Genomic DNA, 26188 nt, shown 5'->3' with positions numbered 1-26188 from the left:
ATGACCTTGCTTATTTCACCACAGACTTCTGGCAAGGCATTTTGCCTCCTGATCCTGATCTCTCTGATAGTGTCCCTGCCAACCTGGATCATCACTAACTGTATCTACCACCCTGAAGATTTGGGTGCAATTAAAAGTATCTGTGGGAACACACATACACAAGAGAACATTACAGTGACACAAGCTAGAACAAAGAGAGAGATTAGAGATAGTTTTACTGATAAGATGCTTTTGCTAAAATTTAAGTATGCTTATGCTCAAAAATCAGGGTATGAAGAATGTTGGATATGTAGCAAATTACATCCTAGCACTGCCCGAATTCCCCTTTTGGCTGTACCTTTAAATATTTCCTCCTTCCTCAACGAGACTCCTCCTGTCTTCCTAACTAACATATCCACTCTGTACATAAACAACACTGTTACCTTTCCAATAGCAGGTAAAAGTAATTTCCCTGATTGGTGTTTTAATTTAGGGAATGAGACACAGACTAACCCCTCCATTTGTAGCAGGTCAATATTTAACATCTCCCTGTGCCAACCTACAGGCCAGTATACACCCAAGATACCCCCTCAAACACCGCAACAAAAGGGAGTTGTTCTATAAACAAGATATTGCCTGGGCATGGTTTCCTTCTTGGACAGGATGGGGATAAACATGATGAAAAGGTTGAACAATTATTCAAGTATATTGGATGAGATAATGAAGAGGAATTCAGATGACATTGCTATGTTAAACATAGAAACTAGAGCAATTAGAAAACAGCTAGAACTACATGAGTTAGCTATAGAAAGCATGAGTGCGGCTCTCGCAGGTTTATATGAAATGACTGAGGACTACGAATGCTGTACTTGGATCTCTAACACGAGTGCCAAGGTTTGCATAATTGCATGCATTCAATCTCCTGATGATAAGGTTCTATCCTACATGACATACATGAAGAATCATCAGGCAATCTATGCCACAATCCCAAAGAAGTACTAGAACACTAGATAGAATGTAGAGATCATCTTATATGATCTAAGACGGGATTGAAGGGATATTTAGCTTAACCACATCCATTTTACAATAATCAACTTCTATTTTGTTTTTTATCCTGTACTCTATTTTACAGACAGCTGCATGTACTATTCATTATTCTTCTTATCTTTCCTTACTTTCTATTTCTTGTAAAGCAAGTGATTTCCCAGAAATGATGCATTTGTTTGGTTTCACTTTTGTCATAAAATGTTTCTGTATTTGATTGGATAATTTGTATGACACGGTCAAGGGGTGGTAGTTTCTGAAAGCCCCCTTTAAATATTCACACCAAAGAATAAAGATTAGATTTGCTCTGCGAGACTTTGTCATTCTTTTTTTATCATTGTCTCAATGGGCTAATCTCACAGGCCTGTGGGGATTGTAAGGTACACCTTATGCAGACTTATCAAGGGTCTAAAAGTATCCCTAGACAACCTACATCACCTTTCAGGTAGCCCATGTAAGCGAAAGATCTCCCGAGCAAAAATGGAAGCAAGTTCCTTAGAAGTGGGCAACTTCTTAAGTGGAATACAATGGGACATTTTCGACCATTTTCAACCATCATAAGCATAACTGTAAAAACATTCAGGAGCAACCACAATTGAAAGTTCTGATCGGGACAGTCTTGAAAGGACAAACAGTCAAATAATAAAAACGTTCAATGAGATAAAAACTTGTGTCAATTTAATAATAACATGTGATTGGGTGAAAAATTATCTAAACATTTCCTTGCATAGATGGAACTACTGAAAAGCGTGCTCCTCACTGTGACAGTACCTTAACTAACAGTGAGTGGTGGACTGGTTTGGTGGGGCAGTGCTGCAATGGCAAAATCTTCATGTGTTCCTGGATGTCACTAGGGAGAGGGAAGCCAGCATGTGCAGAGCCGGATGGACAGTGTGGAGCCTCGATGGGATCCCCAATGATGTGTGGCGGAATCACGTGGCAACCAGGAAGCAAAGGGGGGGACCGAGAGGCAGCAAGAGCAACCACCGACCGGAGCAAGTGGACCACAAGGATGCACAGCTCTCTCAGAGGTAGGACGTTGAGACAGAAGGGTGCCAACTCCAGTCTCAGAAGCATCAACCTCAAGGATAAAAAGTAATGTAGGATCAGGATGTGCCAACACAGGAGCAGAAACAAAGGCAGCCTTGAGACTCTCAAAGGCCTTAATGGACTCCAGAGACCAACTCTATGGGTTACCGTCCTTTCTGGTCATATCAGTCAGGGGCTTGGCCAGAGAAGAGAAGTTACAAATAAACTTCCGATAATAGTTGGCAAAGCCAAAAAAAACACTGCAGAGGGCATAGGCCCACAGGTTGGGGCCACTGTAGGACTGCTGAAAGTTTCTCTGGGTCCATCGAAAAAACCAGCAGTGGAAATGGCATAACCCAGGATTTTAACCTGTTTATGATGAAATTCGCACTTGTCCAATTTACAATAGAGATTGTTCTGTCTTAGTTTCTGTAGCACATGACAGACATCTGTGTGGTGGCTCTCCAGGGACTTGGAAAATATGAGGATATCGTCGAGATAAACCACCACACATAACTGCGAAAAATCTCGGAGGACATTATTAATGAATTCCTGGAAACTGCTGGGGCATTACAAAGGCCAAAAGGCCTTACGAGGTACTCATAATGGCCTGTTCTGGTATTAAATGCAGTTTTCCACTCGTCGCCCTCCTTAACCCTCACGGGATTGTATGCCCCTCTCAAATCAAACTTTGTGAAAACTGTTGCTCCCTTAAGGCGGTCAAATAACTCCGTAATCAACGGAATTGGATAGGCATTCTTAATCGTGAAACGACTGAGACCCCTAAAATCAATACAAGGTCTCAGTTCACCACTCTTCTTCTTCACAAAGAAGAAACCAGCACCAGCAGGAGATGAGGATTTGTGGATGAAACCTCTCGAGAGCACGTCTGCAACATACTCCTCCAAGGCCTTATCCTCCAAGACCGACAAAGTGTAAACCCAGCTACGAGGGGGTATGGCACCAGGTCGAAGGTCAATTGTGCAATCATATGAACAGTGTGGAGGCAACCTACCGGCTTGACCTTTATCGAAGACATTGCTAAAATTGCGGTACTTCTCCGGCAGAGAGGAGAGTGAAGAGGTGCACAGGACCTTGGCTACCTTTTGGAAGCATGTCTCACTGCATTGTGGCGACCAGGAGAGAACCTCAGCACAGAGCCAATCAAAAGAGGGGTTGTGCCTCTGTAACCAAGGATAACCAATAACCATCGGAAACTTAGGAGAAGAAATAACTTGGAATTGTGAAGAGCCCCTACGGCCATGGACAATGGAACAGTCTCATGAGTCACATGGGTAGGCTGTAGAGGTCTCCTGTCAAGAGCCTCAATGGCAAGTGGAGTGTCACGCAGCTACAGCGGAATCGAGTGCTTCGATACAAAGGCAGCATCAATGAACAGGCCTACAGCCTCAAAGTTGATTAGAGCCTGTATCTCAACGGACAATTGTCATGAAGATCCTGCCAGTAACCGGCGATCCAGGCGCATGGGAACACGGCCACAGGTCCCACTGCGCATGCGAACGCGTTCACGGGTGCTGTCACGCACGGGCACACGCGCGCGCACTCCCGCTGGTGTCAGGCAGGCTATTTAAACCGGTCTGTCGCACTCAATCCCCGCTGTCTGCTCTACAACGTTCCGTGTGCCTTAACCTGATCTGATCTGTGTATTCTGTTATTTGACCCAGCTTCCTGTTTGACCATCCTGCTGTCCGCCTGCACCAGACTCTCTTGGCTTGCCTGACCATCCCTCTGTGTAATCCCTGGTACCTCTGCTGTCCGACCAATGCTGACCACCGGCTTGTTGACCATTCCGCTGTGCAATACCAGTATCCAGTCTACTACCTGCTGCTTGTTCCAGTCCAGCGTTCCAGTCTACTACCTGCTGCTTGTTCCTGGTTCCAGTCCAGCGTTCCAGGCTCCTACCTGCTGCTTGTTCCTGGTTCCAGTCCGGTGTTCCAGTCTACTACCTGCTGCCTTGTTCCTGGTTCCAGTCCAGCGTTCCAGGCTCCTACCTGCTGCTTGTTGCTGGTTCCAGCCCAGCGTTCCAGTCTACTACCTGCTGCCTTGTTCCTGGTTCCAGTCCAGCGTTCCAGTCTACTACCTGCTGCTTGTTCCTGGTTCCAGTCCAGCGTTCCAGGCTCCTACCTGCTGCTTGTTCCTGGTTCCAGTCCAGCGTTCCAGTCTACTACCTGCTGCCTTGTTCCTGGTTCCAGTCCAGCGTTCCAGGCTACTACCTGCTGTTTGTTCCTGGTTCCAGTCCAGCGTTCCTGCCTCCTACCTGCTGCTTGTTCCTGGTTCCAGCCCAGTTCTTCAGTCCGGCTTACTTACCTGCTGGGTTCCTGGTCCTCCCTGCATTCCAGTCTCAGTTTTCAGTCTTCTCTTCAGCTTCAGGTTCCAGAGGGTGCCACCACTCCTGAACTTCCAGTGGCTGTTGATCCTGCCAGGCGCCCATACCACTCTTCACTCCTGGCCCTCTGTCTCCATTCCAGGGGAACGTGAGTGGGAGCTGTAAGGGAGGTCTTTCTCTGCACTTCAGGCTCAAAACCTACCAGGTACATGACAGTAGCAGACAGCCCTGTCTGAGCCTGAGCAGGGAACGTCTCCCATGGAGGAACTTTGTGCGCACCTGGCAGGATTGACTGAAGCAGTCAAGAATCTGCAGCAAGGATACACCAGGCTGGAGGAACAAGTGCTAACTTTGTCTAATCCCATTGGGGTCCAGGGGGTTCCTTCTGCTCCTGCTCCTTCAGTCGGGCCTTCCTCAACGGTGGTGATGCTCCCTCCAAAACCCAAGGTTCCCACACCTGAACGTTTCTCTGGGAATCGCCATAAATTCAGGGCCATCCGCAACTCCTGTAAACTGTTCTTTGCTCTTCAGCCACGTACCTTTTCCCTGGAGGTTACCAAGGTGGGCTACGTAATTTCTCTGCTTTCTGGTGACCCCCAAACCTGGGCCCATCGCCTCTTGGAGCAAAAGGACATATCCCTGTCTAATCTCTCCACCTTCTTTGACGCATTGGGTCAGTTGTACGATGACCCCCAGCTGTCCGTGACTGCAGAGGCGGCTCTGCACACCCTTCAACAGGGTCGCAGGGCAGCAGAGGACTATGTGGCTGAATTCAGAAAGTGGAGTGCGGACACTAATTGGAATGATGCGGCTCTCCGCTATCAGTTTCGGATGGGACTTTTTGACTCTCTGAAGGATGAATTGGCCAGGGTGGGTACACCACAGACTTTAAATGCCTTGATCGATCTAGCCATCCACATCGATCGACGCCTACGAGAGCGTAGGACTGAGAGAGCTATGGGATCTCCTCGTCCAACTTGGGTTAGCCCTAAGGTCCCTCATCATTCCTCACCAACACCACCTACCTCCACGTTTAACCTACCTGAGCCAATGCAATTAGGAGTCCTGCGGCCTTCTCTTACCCAGGAGGAACGACAACGTCGTCAAGTGAATAATTTGTGCCTGTATTGCGGGGAACCTGGGCACTATGTCAGGAACTGTCCCCTTAAACTCCGTAAGTGCCTATCCCTGTCCACTGACTGACTATGTTACACCTCTGGCTAAGAATACTACTCACCTTGCTCTCTCTATCCTGTTACAGCTTCCAGGAAAGACTCTGCAAATAACCGCCATTATTGATTCTGGAGCTTGCAGCTGTTTCATGGATTCTCTTTTTGCTACCCAACACCAGATACCTTTGTTGCCTAAGGCCCATGGACTTTCCATCCATCTAGCTGATGGAACCGCTAATAAATCTGGACCTGTTACCCAAGAGACTATACCAATATCCGTCTCCATTTCCAATTCCCATCAAGAACAGCTACGCCTGGATATCATCGCTTCACCCCTGTTTCCCATAATCCTCGGCATGCCATGGTTACAGGCTCACAATCCGGACATTAATTGGATCACAGGTGAAGTTACCCTCCCTTCTTCTTATTGCCAACAGTTCTGCAGAACTCAGAACGCTCAGGAGAACCTTACCTTGCTCTGCCTAGATACAGATCCTAGTCTACACCCGTCCATCCCTTCTACCTATCATGATTTCTTGGATGTATTCAGCAAGCAGGGGGCAGAGGTTTTACCCCCTCACCGGGCCTATGACTGTCCTATCGAATTACTTCCCGGTGCTGAGATTCCTTTTGGAAGAATCTTTCCTTTAACTGAAGTAGAACAAGGGGCTTTAAAGGAATATATTGATGAGAACCTTAAGAAAGGCTTCATTCGTCCATCCTCGTCTCCCGCAGGTGCAGGCATCTTCTTTGTGCAGAAAAAAGATAAAACCCTCAGACCTTGTGTGGATTACCGTGAACTAAATAAAATCACTGTGAAGAACCGTTACCCTCTCCCTCTGGTACTAGAGTTGTTCCAAAGACTTGGGATGGCCACCATATTCACCAAACTTGACCTCCGCAGGGCCTACAATTTAGTTCGTATTAGGGACGGAGACGAATGGAAGACAGCCTTTCGTACCCGCTATGGACATTTTGAGTACCGAGTGATGCCTTTCAGTCTGTGCAATGCCCCTGCTACATTTCAGTACTTTATCAATGATGTGTTATGAGACTTTCTGGATCTGTTTGTTATCGTCTATTTAGACAACATATTAATTTTTCCTTGTTCCCTTGAATCCCATCGCAGGCACGTCAGAAGTGTGTTGGGCCGGTCAGAAGTGTGTTCGACAACACGGTCTATATACAAAGGCTGAAAAATGTGAATTTGAACAGGAAAGTATTCCATTTTTGGGGTTAGTCACTTCCAGTAAAGGCATTAAGATGGACCCTCAAAAGGTCACCGCAGTTTTAGATTGGCCAGTCCCAACAGACAAAAAAGGAATCCAGCGATTCGTTGGATTCGCTAATTTTTACCGTAAATTTATTAAAGGGTTCTCAGCCATCATTACACCCATCACACAACTAACTAAACAAGGTACACGCTTCCATTGGTCTGCTGAAGCCCAAAAGGCTTTTGAGACTCTCAAGGGCCTTTTTACTTCCTCCTCTGTACTAAAGCATCCAGATTCCTCTCTGCCGTTTGTACTAGAGGTGGACGCATCTGAAATTGCAGTAGGGGCAGTGCTGTCCCAAAGACAGGGAACTAAGGCCCTGTTATATCCTGTGGCCTTCTTCTCTCGTAAATTGTCCACGGCAGAGAGAAATTATGATGTAGGCGACAGAGAGTTGTTGGCAATCAAGTCAGCGTTGGAGGAGTGGCGCTATCTGCTGGAGGGTGCCGCTCATCCAGTCTTAATTTTTACAGATCATAAGAACCTGGAGTATTTGAGATCTGCAAAAAGGTTGAAGCCACGTCAGGCCAGGTGGGCTCTCTTTTTCTCCAGGTTCTCCTCTCATGTCATATACCGCCCTGGCTCCAAAAATACCAAACCTGATGCCCTATCCAGGATGTTTCACAAGTCCCAAGAGACTTCCCCTCCAGACACCATTCTGTCCCCGGGGAATTTTCTTTTACTTCAGGGAAACCTGCTTTCCCAGATCAAGCAGGCTTCCGCAGTATTGTGATCTTCCATTAAGGCAGAACTCCAAGTTAAGGATGGGTTACTGTGGCATGAGAATAGGATCTTTATACCTGAAACACTACGAGTTGCAGTACTAGAACTCTGTCATGATCATGCATTGGCTGGGCATTTTGGCGTGGCTAAGACCACTGATCTGGTACAGCGTACCTTCTGGTGGCCTCCGTTACGCGAAGATTGTAAAAAATTTGTTGAGTCCTGTACCACCTGTATCAGGAACAAGGGGCAAGAACCAAGGCATGGGGACTACTAAAACCCTTGCCTGTCCCAGATAGGCCTTGGAAAATGCTTTCTATAGACTTTATTGTAGAATTACCCCCGGCTGTGGGCTTCACCTCAATTTTTGTCATAGTAGACCGGTTGTCGAAGATGGCCCACTTTGTCCCAATGAAGGGCACTCCTTCAGCTACAGAAACGGCACAGGCATTCATTAAAGAAATCATCAGGCTCCATGGGGTACCAGTTGATATCGTTTCAGATCGGGGGGTACAGTTTACCTCCCGATTCTGGAGGTCTCTGTGTAAAACTTTGAACAATGAGCTCTCATTTTCATCGGCTTATCATCCCCAGACTAATGGGCAAACAGAGAGAACAAACCAGACCCTTGAACAATATTTACGCTGTTTTTCTTCTTTTGCCCAAGATGATTGGATTTCTGTTCTTCCATTGGCCGAATTCGCCTATAACATTTCTATTCATTCTGCTATCAAACAAACTCCATTTTTTGCGAATTATGGTTTCCACCCTTCATTTTTACCTAATTCTCTTCCAGAATGTATAGTACCCGCAGTCCAGGAGAAGTTGGACTTCTTTACTTCCAACAACCAAGTTTTACAGGAGACCATGACCAGGACCCAGGAATATAATAAAGCAACCTTTGATAAGAAAAGGCGAGGTGAGCTGTTACTTACACTTGGGGACCAGGTATGGTTGTCTACAGTAAATCTCAGGATGGCTTGCCCTTCAAAGAAATTGGGTCCCAAGTTTCTTGGGCCTTTTTCTGTCAAGCGGAGAATTAATGAAATTGTATACGAACTTGAACTCCCGGATTCACTAAAAGTGCATCCAGTTTTTCATGTGTCCCTGCTCAGACCCTCTATTTCCAACCCATTTCCAGGCCGAAGTACGGACCCTCCTGATCCAATTTTGGTAGATGGGGAGGAGGAATTCGAGGTGGAGGCTATCATGGACCATAGGAAAAGAGGTAACCAAAATCAATTTCTGATAAAATGGAGGGGGTTTGGCCCAGAAGAAAATTCTTGGGAACCTGAGGATAATATTCATGCTGAAGATCTGTTGCAATCTTTTAAAAGATCCCATTCAGAGAAATTTCTTCAAAGGGGCATCCGGAGGCTGCCCCTGGGGGGGGCAATGTCATGAAGATCCTGCCAGTAACCGGCGATCCAGGCGCACGGGAACACGGCCACGGGTCCCACTGCGCATGCGCGCGCGTTTACGCGTGCTGTCACGCACGGGCACGTGCGTGCGCGCACTCCCGCTGGTGTCAGGCGGGCTATTTAAACCGGTCTGTCACACTCAATCCCCGCTGTCTGCACTACAGCCTTCCATGTGCCTTAACCTGATCTGATCTGTGTATTCTGTTATTTGACCCGGCTTCCTGTTTGACCATCCTGCTGTCCGCCTGCACCAGACCCTCTTGGCTTGCCTGACCATCCCTCTGTGTAATCCCTGGTACCTCTGCTGTCCGACCAATACCGACCACCGGCTTGTTGACCATTCCGCTGTGCAATACCCGTATCCAGTCTACTACCTGCTGCTTGTTCCAGTCCAGGGTTCCAGTCTACTACCTGCTGCTTGTTCCTGGTTCCAGTCCAGCATTCCAGGCTCCTACCTGCTGCTTGTTCCTGGTTCCAGCCCAGCGTTCCAGTCTACTACCTGCTGCCTTGTTCCTGGTTCCAGTCCAGCGTTCCAGTCTACTACCTGCTGCTTGTTCCTGGTTCCAGTCCAGCGTTCCAGGCTCCTACCTGCTGCTTGTTCCTGGTTCCAGTCCAGTGTTCCAGTCTACTACCTGCTGCCTTGTTCCTGGTTCCAGTCCAGCGTTCCAGGCTCCTACCTGCTGCTTGTTCCTGGTTCCAGTCCAGTGTTTCTCTGCACTTCAGGCTCAAAACCTACCAGGTACGTGACAACAACTCAGCTCAAGAAAGGGTAACCGAAACCAGGGGCTTATCCTTCTGGATAACTGGGGACGAAACAACGCCACCTAAGGTCTGTCCATGACAGGACCTCAAGGTTCGGGCGTGCCCTGGACAGGTAGGACAAGACTTCAAAAGGTGACCTGCCTGGCCACATTAAAGGCACAATCTCTCCCTCCTTCTAAGGGTACACTCATCCGCAGAGAGACGCGTGAAGCCCAAGTACATGGGTTCATCTTCACAGACCGACTCGGTACCAGGAGGCATGGGAGATGAGGGAGGCAAGGGTGGGACTGCAAAGTTCAGAGACAAATGTACAGGAGGCTTCCGCAAGCGCTCCTTAAAAGGAAGTCTTTATCTGAGTCTGGAGTCAATGAGGATGGCAAACGTGATCAACTTCTCCAGCTTACTGGGTATATCTTGGGATGCTATCTCATCCTTGATGGTATCCAAGAGACCATGAAAAAAAGCACCCACGAGGGGCTCATTGTTCCAAGCAACCTCTGCTGCCAGAGTACGTAATTCAATGGCGTAGTCGTCAACAGTTCTCATACTCTGATGGACATGAGGCACTTGGCAGCAGAAGTGGAGTGTGTGGGAACGTCAAATACCCTTTTAAAAGAAGCCACAAACAAACAGGGTAACTCAAGACAACAGGTTTTTGCATCTCCCACAGAGGGTTTGCCCAGGCCAAGGCTCTCTCAGAAAGCAAAGATATCACGAAACCTACTTTGCTTCTGTCCGTGGGAAACGCCTGGGGCAGCATCCCAACGTATATCTCAATCTGGTTGAGAAACCCTCTGCATTGGACTGGATTGCCCCCAAATCCCTGGGGAAGCGGAGCGCAACCAGACATACCTCTTATAGAGGTAATACTCGAGGCGGGTGCCTGCACAGAGACTGGAGCAGCAGCAGGGATGACCTGCAAGACAGGTTGTACCGGAGCAGCCACAGTGGGAGATTCCAGGTGAGCTGTGTGACTCAGGAGCATTTGTAACGCCATGGCAAACTGATCTATGCGGTGATCCTGCTCATCCAATCTGGAAAAAATATTACCAACAAGTGGATTGACTGCATCTTCTGAATTCATGGCCTTCGCCTACTGTCAGAAACCATGAATCAAACTGAGACAGGGGTACAGTTAAATCACACTTGCTTAATAATAATAAAAAAGGTAAACAGAGTAAATGTAGTCAAAACATAGCCAGAGTTTAGGAACCAGAAAGGGATAGTGAGACAAGCCAAAATATCAGGGAGCCAGAGATGAGTGTAGTAGAACAGCAAGCAGGATCTGAAGCCAGAAGGATTGTCAGCCAAGAAAGTCTTTAACAGGAACACAGGAGATCATCTCTAGAGATGTGACCAAGGCAAAGGCAGAGATCATCTGGGCTGGACGACTTAAGTAGACAGGACTGACGAGCAGCATATCATCAACAGGTGAGTCACTGTGGAGAGACAGGAGCTGGCAATTAGCCGACAGCTGAGCAGCCAGCTTAGAGAAGGAATGGCTGAGCCCAGCCCTGACACCATGCTCGCCTCCAGGACTTTTTCAGAGCCTTTCCCATCGTATGGAACTCCGTACCTCAATCTGTCTGATTATCCCCTACTCTGTTAGCTTTTTCGACGATCCCTGAAAACCCTCCTGTGACAGCCCACTCCCTTCAGGTCTGTCTCAACCCTGCTATTGCTCTTAAGTACCCATTTGAACTGTGTGCAAGTACACATGCCCAAGTCATAGGAGATGAGAAGCTCCTTTAACAGGTTTCTCCATGAAACAAGTGGTCTGTGAGCTCAGTTACTGTTTATAAGATATGCTGAAATGTTTGAATGTACCTGTGCCTCATGTGATTGGATGTAACATTTACCCCACCCTGTGTCTCTTTGCCAAAAAGGAGGGGGGTTGTCTCCAGAGATATATACTTGTGTCTGTTCTTCACTAAAAGTCTTATGCTTTTATTCACCCTACACTGGTGTCTCGACAAGTGACTGGGTGGGCTAAGGGATCTTGGATCATGCTGGTACTGGGCAAGGGAAGCTTATACGGCGGACATACTCATCAAGAGTACGGGGTCCTTCAAACCTTCTCTTGAAAAAAGCCTATCCTGCCCACACCTAACAACTGTATTTTCCTTTTCTCCATCAGCTCATCCCCCACAGTTATTACCTTTTGTATCACTTGCCCCTTCCTTCTAGATTGTAAGCTCTAATGAGCAGGGTCCTCTGATTCCTCCTGTATTGAATTGTATTGTAACTGTACTGGTACTGTCTGCCTTCATGTTGTAAAGCACTGCACAAACTGCTGGCGCTATATAAATCCTGTGTAATGATAAAAATAATAATAATAATACCTCAGCTGGCCGGACCATTTTTGCAATTTTTCCATTGCTTTTTTATTTTTCCCTTACAGCTTTCAGAGTTTGTAATCGATCCCCCAAACCATATATTTTTCTGCATAATAACAGTCTCTTAGATTTATGTATCCTCCACCCCCACTAATCTGTGTTTTATTAGGTTGGAGCGGGAGATGCTGGCTTTGAACATTTCCCAGGTAAATTTACCAAGTATGCTTTGTAAGGATGCAAAGAAAGACGCTGGTACAGGGATAGAGAGGGATCTAAAAATGTAGAGAATTTGTGGTAGTTTAACCATCTTAAAAGCCGCAAGTCTGCCTGACCATATAAAGTTATATTTTGACAGATTTCCAAGGTCCTTAGGGAGATTGTTAAGGAAGGAGACATAGTTAGCTCGGAATAGGGATGATACTTGTTTGGTTAAGTTGATCCCTAAGTAGGATATATAGTTTTCAGCCCATGTGTATGGATATTGGTTACTTAAAAAAAGACTGCCATTCAGGTGAAATTCCCAAGGGAAGTATAAGCGATTTAGAACCATTAACCTTATATTAAGACATTTGGCCAAAAGTTTCAAGAGTATCTCTTACTGAAGCCAGGGAAGATGTGGGGTTGGACAGAATGAGAATTACATCATCAGCAAACAGATTTATCTTGTGTTCTTGTGATCCAATTGTTAGCCCTGTAATGTGCTGCATAGATCTAACTTTTTCCGCTAGTGGTTCCTTCATTGAATTAAATATTAGGGGTGAGAGAGGGCACCCCTGTCTTGTCCCATTTGAGAGGCTAAAGGGTGTAGATAACATAGAGGAACAATATACCTGGACTGAGGGACATGAATAGAGTGCTAAAATTTCTGATAGAATGTTTGATAGAAATGCTTTGTGCGCAGCCCAGACAGTGTGAGGGCCTCTTACTGATCCTGAGTTTTGTGCAAAAAAGTCTTTCACTTGACTGTGTAAGGAGTCTGGGAATAGCTTAAACAATCTAGTGATAAGAGTCCAGTGATATCAGTGAAGGTAATTTAAACGCCTTGATATAAAGACAGCACCCTCTGATGTGATCCACCACCACATAAAATGCACGCTTACCGGAGGCCAAGCTTTGGCAAGCCTGTATAATTGGTCAATGTCCGGACATCAATCCAACAGCAGCAACTGTCTGTGGTTACACCAAAGGCTAGCCAGGAGACCTCAAATCAATGGGTATACAGCACAAGGTATCGATCAGAAACCCAAGAAAATGGAGAGAAGCTCACCATAGAGTGAATCAGTATGTTAAAAGTTTATTAAAAATAAAGGTTGCACTTACACGGAACTGAAGTTATAAACATACATAGAAAACTTTCCGGCTGGCTTGCAAACACCCGTCCGCATACAAGGTACACCGTGATGATGTCAACACGTCAACCTCCCGAAGTACGTTTCGTCTCAAAAATGACATTGTTTGGGGAACAATGTCGGGATGTTGACGTGCTGACATCATTGCGGTGTACCTTGTATGCGGACGGGTGCCTGCAAGCCGGCCGGCAATTTTTCTATGAATGTTTTTAACTTCAGTCCTTGGTAAGTGCAACCTTTATTTTTAATAATTTTTTAATATACTTATTCACACTGTGCTGAGCTTCTCTCCATTTTCTTGGGTTTCTAATAGATGCCTTGCCCTGTATACTCGTTGATTTGAGGTCTCCCGGCTAGCCTTCGGTGTAACCACAGAGAGTTGCTGCTGCTGGATTGATGTCCGGTCATTACCAATTATACAGGCGTGCATTTTATGTGGTGGTGGATCACATCAGAGGGTGGTGTCTTTATATCAAGGAGTTTAAATTACCTTCACTGATATCACTGGACTCTTATCACTAGATTGTTTAATCACTTATTGAGGATTATATATATTTATTTTTCAATGGTACCGAGATTGTTTTTCATTCACCATGGGTATTCACTCACTGTTAAATTATAGTATATTTGCACAGCTTTTTCTTTTCCATTTGTACTCATTGTTTTGTGTGTATCTCACAAATTTTAGCTGCAGCTTTTTATTTATTATTGTTTTTATTAGGTTAGCATGGTATTTTTTTCTTATTTTTCACTCTGAGAATAGCTTAGACTGAAGAATGCTCGTGTTTATCTTCCAAAGGAAGGTTGGTGATGTTTTAGGGTTATCCTCTATAGTAATACATATTGGGGAATGGTCCAACCAAGTAGCAGGAAGCATAGATGAGGATGAAATTTTTGCAAAGTCCATTGGTCCAAAAGAAAGAGATCAATGCGGGAATATGATGTGTTGTGGCGAGGTGAAAGAATATATATAATCCTTTTCTTTGCATACTGGCATCTCCATACATCGTATAGCCACAGGTTAGATATCAGTGGGTTTAAACCTGGTTTGCCTCATTTAGGAATAGATGCAGTGTCAATGTGAGGGTCTGAGGTGATATAAGTCGCCACACCATACCACAGCACCTTGTTGAACAGCAAGAACTTTCTTGTGTAATTTGCGGATAAATCTCAGCTGGTGGACATTGGGTGCGTAAACTGAGATGATAGTGTATGGTGAGTTGTTGATGGTTTCTACTACTATAAGGTAGCGTCCATCCGGATCCTTTGCAGTTGAAAGGGTGTAGAGTAAAGGCTATCAAAGTGCCTTTATTTTTATGTGGGGCATTGGCTGTAATGATGGTATCAATTTCTCTGTTCCTACATGATGGAGGATTGGACTCGCAGAAGTGCGTTTCTTGAACACTATGCTAGCTTCCAGAGAGACGATCTCTTTGCAGGGTGATTAAGACCGTTTACATTAATTGATAGAATCATGATGGTCATGTAGCAGTAGTAGTGATAACGTATCTGAAGAGGAAGGTTTGTGGTTTGTTGTTCTTGTTCCTTGATCAGAGGGCATATCTCAGATCAATGTTATGCCAAGATGGGGGGGGTTCATGTTTGAGCAGTGGGTGTTCTCTTAGATGCAAGTCATCAAAGGGTAACACTAGGCAACCTTGAGTAGTCTCTGAAGTTAACTTGCTGAGTAAAAGAATGAAAAGAAAAAGATAACACAACTCTAGGGCACTGCCTAGAAATTACTTCCTGTGGGTAGGCACAACCGGTGCCAAGGAATGTAAGAGTGGGGACAAAAAGTTTGCAAGACCGATTGTGGGCGAGCATCATGCCGGACCGCTTTGTGTGGGTGATCTTGCTCTTGCTAGTTATTTAGCGGGTTTTTTGGCTCTTTGTGGTAAAGGATGAGCTTGCAGGTTCCTGATGGTACTCTGATCCATGGGGGTTTTATCAGATGTATCAGGAATAATGCCCCATTCCTGCAGGAGGCTCATTCCATTTTTAAACGAGGACACTGTGTGCTTTGATCCATTATAGGTGATGCAGATTTTGGCTGGTGCTATCCACTGGTACTGGATCTGGTTGTTATGCAGCGTCTTGGTGATGTTGTTGAGCTGTCTGTGGCGGCTCAGGGTATGCTGGGATAAGTCCGCAAATATTTGCAGTTGGCCATATGGGTCAGGTAGGGTGCCTAGTGCTCTCATTTTTTGCATTGCTTTTTGACGTGAAAGAAGTGAATCCAAAGGACTGTGGCAGAGAGAAATGTAGATTTTGGCAGTCTGTGGATGCGGTCGATGATCAGCTCAAAATTTTTTGTTTCAGGTAGTATGGTTTTGATTAGACCACGTGCGTAGGAGGATAGGTCAGAGTTTTGCACCAATCCCGGTATTTTGATGTTATTGCATCTGGAACTATCCTTGATATCTGCAATTTTATCTTTTAACCATTTAGTGCCCTGAGCCTGGTCTTCTTGAGTGTCAATAATGTCGTTCACAGTGTTAGTAATCTCTGCTATGTTAGCTGCAATATGGGTGACCCTAGTCTCCAGTACATCTATGCTGTGGCCAAATCTTTGCATGAGAGAAAGCATATCAGCTTGTAGTGAGCTTTTTAAGGACATTAGCATATCCTTTAATGTAGTGTCCATCACTGGTTGTCCGATAGTAGGGAAGGCAGCTATGGAGTCAGGCATAGAATTTTGCATTGGCAATGTAGGAGTTAATAAGGTGATATGGCTTACCTCATAGCTGGCTGCAGTGACATCCAGGAGCATTTTTACCTTAGCAGGGCTGCTAGATACTGGGGTACCTGAAGGAGAAGGTGGAGGCTCCATTCCAGTACTCAGGGAGGCTTCCTGGTTCACAACAGAGGGTGCCGACTGCATGGATTGTGTGGGGAGGAGTGCCGTGGATGATTTATGCAGAGGACCGGCCGCAGCGCCATCTTGGCTTCGCCTTGCGGTCGGCTTTTACATGTAGGCCGTCAGTTTGTGGGGGAGCCAATCCTCCTTCCTTTTAGGGACATGACCTCCCGGGTGCTGCAAGTGATATCCACAGGCTGGGGGATGCAGTGAGAGATAGCTGGAAGCTGGCTGATGCTTGTACTAGCGGCTGGTGTGAAGAGCTAGCTCCTGTTCTAAGCAGCAATCCTGTTCGCTTGCCGGTCATGCCCCCCCCCCCATATATTGATTGAGGCAATCATTATGGAGCAATCTCTCTCTGTTGAGATAATCATGTGGAGGAATCTCTGAGATTGCTCCACTTGATTGCCCCCAGAGGAACTATGACAGAGAGCCTACCCCTTCTCTACATCCAGTAAACAGACCAAAGAGACTGCGGGAAGACAAGGAGCAGAGACTGTACTGTCACTGCCACCACACACAGCGCTACCCGTGGAATCTGAACCTTCCCTGGTGAGTGAGCCCCACGCCACTGGGCAAGCCAAGCAAGCAGAGTAGCAGAGAGTCACAGAGAGGGCAAACACCTAATCAGTAGGAACAAGGACAACCTCAGTGAACTACTGGCCAATTTCTATCTGCCAGTAATAGCAGGGCCTATTACAGCTTTACGAAAAATGTCGTGCTGCTAAAACTACCATAGATTTTTTTTTTTTTTAACTTAGCTATGTAAGCTTGTCAGCGCTGCCAGTGTATGCTGTCGCTAAGTTTGCCTGTGAAAATTGTACTGTTCTGTAACACCACATAGAGTGTTATGACATCCCCAAGAATTCTTTGCCGCCTGGCCACAGTTCAAAAGCCATAAAGTGCATTCTTGGTAACATATAGTGGTGAAGTACACCATGTTGGAACAGGAAACATAAAAGTAGTATCATTCATACTTTTTTTAGATCTCTAACCAGGAGTGCACTGTATGCATTAACCATCTGGCATGATACATGAAAAAAATAACTTCACTTAAGTAGCTTTCTGCTGCTCTAACCAGCAATTACAATGACAGCCCAGACTTGCTTAATAACACAACAACAGCTGCTGCAGTGTCTGTTGTCAAAAATGGAGAAGTGTAATTCAGAAATACAATGCAATATTATTGTTTCTTTGTATTATGTTTGTTTAATTTTGATGTGTTTTTCTTTTTTTCAATAAAAAAGTGTTCCTTTTTACCACTTTTTGACCCCTAGTTAACCCTTACCAGCCCTAAAATACATCCCCTCCATCCCCTATTAGCCTTCTATTATTTTCTGATGGTTTTCTAATTTCTACTTTTTAATTCACTAATAAACTTTTTCAATGTCTGCTTGTTTTTTTTTTTTTGTGTTAAGCTTTTTTTGTGTTACATTAAAAATTAGTCAAATAAAAAAAAAAAAAAAATCCTACATTTCATTTGTACCAGAACTGTAATTTTTGTATCTTAACAAAAGGAATAAGTTAAGCCTCATACACACGATCGGACTTTGTACAGACTTTCCCGTGGATTTTTATACAAAGGGCGTTGGCCGTAAACTAATTAACCACTTCAGCCCAGGAAGGGTTTACCCCCTTCCTGACCAGAGCACTTTTTACAATTTGGCACTGCGTCACTTTAACTGCTAATTGCGCGGTCGTGCAATGCTGTACCCAAACTAAATTTGCGTCCTTTTGTTCCCACAAATAGAGATTTCTTTTAATGGTATTTGATCACCTTTGCGGTTTTTATTTTTTGCGCAATTAATGGAAAAAGACCAAAAATTTTGAATAAAAACAATTTTTTCTACTTTTTGTTATAAAAAATCCAACAAACTCAATTTTAGTCATACATTTAGTCCAAAATGTATTCAGCCACATGTCTTTGGTAAAAAAAATGTCACTAAGCGTATATTTATTGGTTTGCGCAAAAGTTATAGCGTCTACAAACTAGGGTACATTTTCTGGAATTTACACAGCTTTTAGTTTATGACTGCCTATCTCATTTCTTGAGGTGCTAAAATGGCAGGGCAGTACAACCCCCCCCAAATGACCCCATTTTGGAAAGTAGACACCCCAAGGAAATTGCTGAAAGGCATGTTGAGCCCATTGAATATTAATTTTTTTTTGTCCCAAGTGATTGAATAATGACAAAAAAAAAATTACAGAAAGTTGTCACTAAATGACATATTGCTCACACAGGCCATCGGCATATGTGGAATTGCACCCCAAAATACATTTAGCTGCTTCTCCTGAGTATGGGGATACCACATGTGTGGGACTTTTTGGGAGTCTAGCTGCGTACGGGGCCCCGAAAACCAAGCACCGCCGTCAGGATTTCTAAGGGCGTAAATTTTTGATTTCACTCCTTACTACCTATCACAGTTTTGAAGGCCATAAAATGCCAGGACAGTTCAAGCCCCCCCCCCCAAATGACCCCATTTTGGAAAGTAGACACCCCAAGCTATTTGTTGAGGGGCATATTGAGTCCATGGAATATTTTATATTTTGCCACAAGTTGCGGGAAAATTACAAACTTTTTTTGCACAAAGTTGTCACTAAATGATATATTGCTCAAACATGACATGGACATATGTGGAATTATATGCCAAAATACATTCTGCTGCTTCTCCTGAGTATGGGGATACCACATGTGTGGGACTTTTGGGAGCCTAGCTGCGTACGAGGCCCCGAAAACCAATCACCGCCTTCAGGATTTCTAAGGGCGTAAATTTTTGATTTCACTCCTCACTACCTATCACAGTTTCGAAGGCCATAAAATGCCAAGATGGCACAAACCCCCCCAAATGACTCCATTTTGGAAAGTAGACACCCCAAGCTATTTGCTGAGAGGCATGGTGAGTATTTTGCAGCTCTCATTTGTTTTTGAAAACGAAGAAAGAAAAGAAATTTTTTTTTTCTTTTTTCAGTTTTCAAAACTTTATGACAAAAAGCGAGGTCTGTAAATTACTCACCATACCTCTCAGCAAATAGCTTGGGGTGTCTACTTTCCAAAATGGGGTCATTTGGGCGTGGGTTTGTGCCATCTGGGCATTCCATGGCCTCCGAAACTGTGATAGGCAGTGAGGAGTGAAATCAAAAATTTACACCCTTAGAAACCTTGAAGGCGGTGATTGGTTTTTGGGGTCCCGTATGCGGCTAGGCTCCCAAAAAGTCTCACACATGTGGTATCCCCGTACTCAGGAGAAGCAACAGAATGTATTTTGGGGTGTAATTTCACATATGCCCATGGCATGTTTGAGCAATATATCATTCAGTGACAACTTTGTGCAAAAAAATATATATTTGTCTTGTGTCACAATATAAAATATTCCATGGACTCGACATGCCTCTCAGCAAATAGCTTGGGGTGTCTACTTTCCAAAATGGGGTCATTTGGGGGGGTTTGGACTGTCCTGGCATTTTATGCACAACATTTAGAAGCTTATGTCACACATCACCCACTCTTCTAACAACTTGAAGACCCTTTCTGACACAATTTGTTTACATGAAAAAATATTTTCTTTTTGCAAGAAAATTACTTTGAACCCCCAAACATTATATATATTTTTAAAGCAAAGGCCCTACAGATTTAAATGGTGGGTGTTTCATTTTTTTTTTCACACAGTATTTGCGCAGCAATTTTTTTAATGCATTTTTAGGGGAAAAAACACACTTTTTTAAATTTTAATGCACTAAAACACACTATATTGCCCAAATGTTTAACGAAATAAAAAAGATGATCTTAGGCTGAGTACATGGATACCAAACATGACATGCTTTAAAATTGCGCACAAACGTGCAGTGGCGACAAACTACATACATTTTTAAAAGCCTTTAAAAGCCTTTACAGGTTACCACTTTAGATTTACAGAGAAGGTCTACTGCTAAAATTACTGCCCTTGATCTGACCTTCACGGTGATACCGGGGGGGCAGGGGTGCTTTTTTTTTTTTTTTTTTATTAATTGTTTTTTTTGCTTTTTTATCTTATTTTTAAACTGTTCCTTTCTTTTTTTTTATCATTTTTATTGTTATGTCAGGGAATGTAAATATCCCCTATGATAGCATTAGGTAGTGACAGGTACTCTTTTTTGAAAAAAATGGGGTCTATCAGACTCTGGATCTCTCGTCTGCCCTCAAAGCATCTGACCACACCAAGTTCAGTGTGATAAAATGCTTTCCCAATTTCCCAATGGCGCTGTTTACATCCGGCGAAATCTAAGTCATGAAATGCTTGTAGCTTCCGGTTTCTTAGGCCATAGAGATGATTGGAGCCATTCTGGTCTCTGATCAGTTCTATGGTCAGCAGAGCTAAAAATAGCCACTGATTACTGTATGAATGTCACTGGCAGGGAAGGGGTTAACACTAGGGGGCGATCAAGGGGTTAACTGTGTGTTCCCTAGGTGTGATCTAACTGTAGGGGGATGGGCTCAGTAGAACATGACAGAGATCACTGTTCCCGATGGCTGGGAACAGAAGGTTTCTGTCATGTCACTAGACGAACAGGGAAATGCCTTGTTTACATAGGCATTTCTCTGTTCTGCCTCTCCTCCCCGTGATCGCGGGCCACTGTCAGACATTGAGTCCGCGGGACCCACGGGTGCACTCCTGCGACATGCGCACCCTCCGCCGGCATGCGCTGGCCTGCTGCCTGGCATCAACGGAGGGATGTATGGTTATGCCCATTTGCCCAGCCGTGCCATTGTGCCTACATTGTACATACATCATTGTGCAGTGGTTGGCAAGGGGTTAAAACTGGAGAGTGCAAAATCTGGTGCAACTGTGCATAGAAACCAATCAGCTTCCAGTTTGTTTTTGTTTTTTTGTCAAAGCTTAATTGAACAAGCTGAAGTTAGAAGCTGATTGGCTACCATGTACAACTGCACCAGATTTTGCATTCTCCAGTTTTAGTAAATCATCCCAATTCATGTATTATTTTGTTCTCTGAAATAATGCAAAGTTATCACTGAATAAACAGGCCCACAGAAGAAATAGTAACATTGCTTTGGTTCATAAGAAGTAGTGATGAGCTAAACTGCTCTGGGTTCTGTTAGGCAGGGGTTCTGTGATCCTTAAGGCTGGGTTCACACCTATGCGAATTGCATGCGGTTTCCCTGCATATAATTTGCATGGTAGGAGATTGTGCCCGGCTCTCTATGGAGCTGGTTCACATATCTTCGCTGCGGCTTCGATGCAAATTTGCACAGGGGTCCGGTGCATCTTTTGGTTCATTTCAGGTCTGAATTCAGCCCAAAAATTCAGGCTGAAATTGGACCTGAAACGGTGAATGGGGATGCACCGGACCCCTGCTGTGAGCCGCATGCAGCAATAGTGTGAACCCAGCCGAAAAGAGTTTGGATGCCAAATCCAAACCCCATAAAAATCAATGAGAGACAGATCTGTCAAATTAAAAATACCCATTTTCTTGTCTAGTAGATAAAAGGGGGGGGGGGGTGTAAAAAAAAAAAAAACATGCGGTTGCACTGAATGTAATTTGCCAATTTACACAGTTTTTTTTTTCTACAGCAAGAATGAAAAAAGTGTAGTAACCCACCCTCCCCCATACATATCAGACTCTTTTTGTCTGGTACAGGTTTTAAAAATATCATGTAAGGTCCCACAAAAAATTCATTCCACACCCTTAACCTGAGCATTTAGCCTGGCTGGCTAGGAAAAAGGAGGGTGGGACATGAGGAAAGTACCTTGCTAGAGGGAACCCCTCAGACAAAGAACCTTGTCTCCATGTTGATAAAGACAAGGGCCTCTTCACTTGTCTTGCCTAGTGGTTGTGGGAGTCTGCAGGTAGGAGGTTTATCGGAATCTGGAAGCCACATTTAAAATTTAGGGGGTGTCCAGATACTGCCCCCCATGTGAATGAGTATGGGGTACCTAGTACCCCTACTCATTTACAAAAAAATGTAACTTAGAAACACCCAGACATTTGACAAGTTCTTAATAAAAACAAAATAAAAAAACCCCAAAAATGTACCTTGTTGTAAATCAGTGACAATGCCCACCACCAAATGATATGCGATGACCTGGCTGAGCTGCCATCAGTTATATAAGGGAAGAGGCAGCGATAGTGGTGACATCATTGACCAAATACAGCCTACCTCACTGCCGAGCTTCCATGTTATGGCTTCAGTGTTAATTTGAAATTGCTGATCTTCTGGAGCCCAGGATGTAAAATTTCCCACATCATTATAAATCACAGTGATATTATCCTTATATATCAAATTTGTTATTTTGTAGTGATTAACAAATTCTCCGTATTCATTAAAAAAAGGTGCTGGCTCATTTAAGCCAAACGCATATTTCATTTCTTTTAAATAGTGATACAACTTCAACATGAAAATAGAAAGAGAAAAGTGTGTTATATAAAGAATAGAAATTTGTCAAATAAAAATGTATATTTAAAGTCCAACCCACTCCTGATATCCCCCCTCTGGTCCCATCCTCCACTTGGGTTGAACCTTTATTCCGCAGAGAGGAGTGTCATGTAAAGACTTGGTGCTGAACTCATCTGCATTCTCCTTTCAGTCAAGGGCAGGGATGTCTTGCCACCCTGAGCTCACGGTAAATGAGCTAAATGATGCTTCCAGTCATTAAAGCCAGAAGAAAAATATAATTTCCAGTGACCAGGTGAGTCTTTGCAGGACAGGAAGGATATCATCTGGAGCTGATTTTTTTGAGGGATAGAATTTTGTGGTTTGCGTCCAATCTGATATCGGCCTTTAGATCAGAGGGTCCAGTCATTAATTGCTCATCTTGAAAGATGCATTTTCCTGACCAGTGAATCTAATCTTTACCCTAGGTTCACATCTATGCAGCTGATGAGTCCATGGTTGTGAAGGACACGACGGCCGGCTTCCCGGCCCGCTGCTTAACAACCAGCTATTCTCCACACAGAATTCTAATCGGTCAATCATTTTTCAACCAATCCGAATTCTAATCATTCTGAAAATGTGCAATTCATTCGAACAAGAATAAACAAATTTTAACTTATTTCATTTGTTATTTTTTGTTACTATTTCATTCAGAAATTGGGATACATCCCAATCTCTGAATAACCGAAAATTTGTCTGAATTTGTATTCGGACCAGAACAAATAGCACGTGTCTCATTTTCAATGATCATCTAGGTCAGTGTTTCTCATCTCCGGTCCTCAAGGTGCACCAACAGGTCATGTTTTCAGGATTTTCCTCAGATGAAACAGCTGTAGTAATTACTAAGGCAGAGAAACTAATAAAATCACTTGTGCAAAAAATGGAAAGCCTGAAAACATGACCTGTTGGGGCGCCTTGAGGGCTGGTGTTGAGAAATACTGATCTAGGTAATGTCATTGAGCAACAAATGCCCCCAGTGACATTTTGGCTAGTGTAATGCCCAGTTATATTGGCAATTGAAAATTGCTCTGTTGGGACTTGTTTACATTTTTAGCTGCCGATGTCATTCCTGGGAAAAACTATTCTCAGAGGATTGCTTTTCATAGACACTTGACAGGTGACTGAGAGGTGATATGCTGCCTCCTCACTGCCTGTTTTAACCTCCCTGGCGGTATAATTATGTCAGATTTTTGTGTCTCAAAGCGGTACATTGTTTTGCATGGAAATTTGGCGTTTTATATTGTAGGCCTGTAATTCAAAGGAATAACTCACTTAAATCTGTCCAAACAAGAGTCTAGTAGACATCCCGGGTATGATAACGTTTGAAACATAAATGATAATATAATAAATAACTATAAATAATTATAACAAATAATAATATAATAATAATACAATGTATTCAATAATGTAATCAAATCAAAAACACAGAAATTTGCTCAGTTGCAGAATTGTCGCTGTTGTTATTTTCAGTGTCTGATGACGAATTTCCCCACAAATTACTATAGCTCAATGCATTAGGGACAAAAGGGATGTGAAATGATTTGATACAGTAATGTACCCTGTAAGATTACAGTGTAGTGTATGTATTATGCTTTTTTCACTTTCTGAATATGGCGCCGGGCTCCACCCCATGCGTTGCGACACTCACAGGGAACGGAGCCCGGCACAGTGATAGATTGAGCGGAGGACACAGTCCCCACACACAGCAGGGGGGAGGGGGACATTGCAGGATCCTGGGGACAAGGTTAGTAACATTGTTTGGATCCTGCGATGCAATCCTGAGTGTGGCTCGGGTTTACCGCTTTTGGTAATGAAAATTCACCCCGAGCCACACTCGGGATTACTGCTAGGGAGGTTAAAGAAGAAGTATGGCCAAAGTTATTTCGGCCATATTTCTCATGTGGGTCAGAGGACTGCACTTTGTTCTGCACTCCTGTGACTCAGATTCAGCAGAGAGCGGGCTAAATGCTGATGTCAGCTGACACCAAAGAGCCCGTCCAGGCTCTGGACAGATCCCAGCAATATGGTTAGGATCTGCCTAGATGCCTAATCAGCAGCTGGTTCAGACTTTCATTGTGCCACTAACAGACTGAGCCAGCCACTCCCACCCCCTCCACAGCCCAACACTCCAGTGAGCACTGAAGGGAATAGCAGAGAGCCAGTGACTGACAATCATCAATCTGCTCACTGAAGACCAAGAACTGAGCGATCAGCAGTCATGTGAGAGGTGGTGGAGGACAGCTGCAGGATATGACCACCACAACACCACATAGGTAAGTATAAATGTTTTTTTTTTTAAACCACAATTCTCTTTTAACCCTTAAAAGCCTTCAGTACTGCACTGTATGCATTACACATGGTTGCAGGGTGGTGTTGGTCGGAGGGTGGCAGTAAAATCCCTGTTAGTGTAGCTCCCTTATTGCAAATGTAAATGAGCCCTTACATTGATTGGTGGCCTATATTTTTATCAGGTTAGAAAAATAAACTTCACAGTAACAGGAGGGAGGGCATGGTTAGAAGGAAAGCTCATTTTTTGCTTTAGTGAGATTTATAGTGAAACACCCACAATGTTAGGGCTCATTCACACTACTGGTTAGAGGGTGGTAAAACCATGCAGTTAAGCAGGGTTTTTACCACCCCACCTTCTACCCCTTTGTATAGGCAGTGGCTGGGGGGTGGCTGCAGTCATGATGCTTTGCTTTACAGCAGGAGTTATACACCCCGTTGCTTTTGCCAGGTGCTAGCGCCCACCAAACACAACCAAGTCAAGTAAATGGGCGTGGCTCTGTAGCTGCTCTGTAGCTTCTTCCTCTCGCTCTGGAACTGCCTAAAGTCAATCTGGTGGCAGGGAAGAGGGAGAGGTTGCAGCATGGACGGATGATGATTGGCTATGACTTAGTAAATGACTCCATAGATTCCTCCCTATGCTGGCCGAGGCACTAGAATTACATCGTCTTGTATCTGACTAATGTTCTGAAAGATAGGAGAAACCCTGCTGTGTGTACATAGGGAGGCTGACAGTGCTGATAGTATCAGCAGCCGGGTCTCCCTGCATTCATTATGACAAGAAGGAGACCCGGACTCTAAACTGTGAATCTCTTCCCAAGGCACCCAAGATGGCTGCTATTGGGGTGCTATGGGGGTGATAGGGGGAATTTTGGGGATGCACCAACCTGACACCACCCCTGATTAAAGGGTCAATTGGTTGTGTTTGTCCATCAGGCCAAACTATATTTTTTTAGAGAAGGGCGGGGGTTTGGAGATTTAGTATTTTACTGTATCAATTTTTAGGCTACATGTCAAATGATCACCAATACCAGAAAAGTATATATTTTTAATTTACTGAAAGTTCTTGAAAAGGCTGTATACTGTACCTTATGTCTGTAATAATGAGGATGCTTATTATACAATTTTCCTTTATAGAACAGATTGATATCATGCAGTACTTTGGCCATAGCTTCTACCGCA

The sequence above is a fragment of the Aquarana catesbeiana genome, linkage group LG01, assembly GCF_042186555.1.
Source record: "Aquarana catesbeiana isolate 2022-GZ linkage group LG01, ASM4218655v1, whole genome shotgun sequence".
NCBI lineage: Eukaryota > Metazoa > Chordata > Amphibia > Anura > Ranidae > Aquarana > Aquarana catesbeiana.
Note: the sequence above shows the minus strand (reverse complement) of the source record.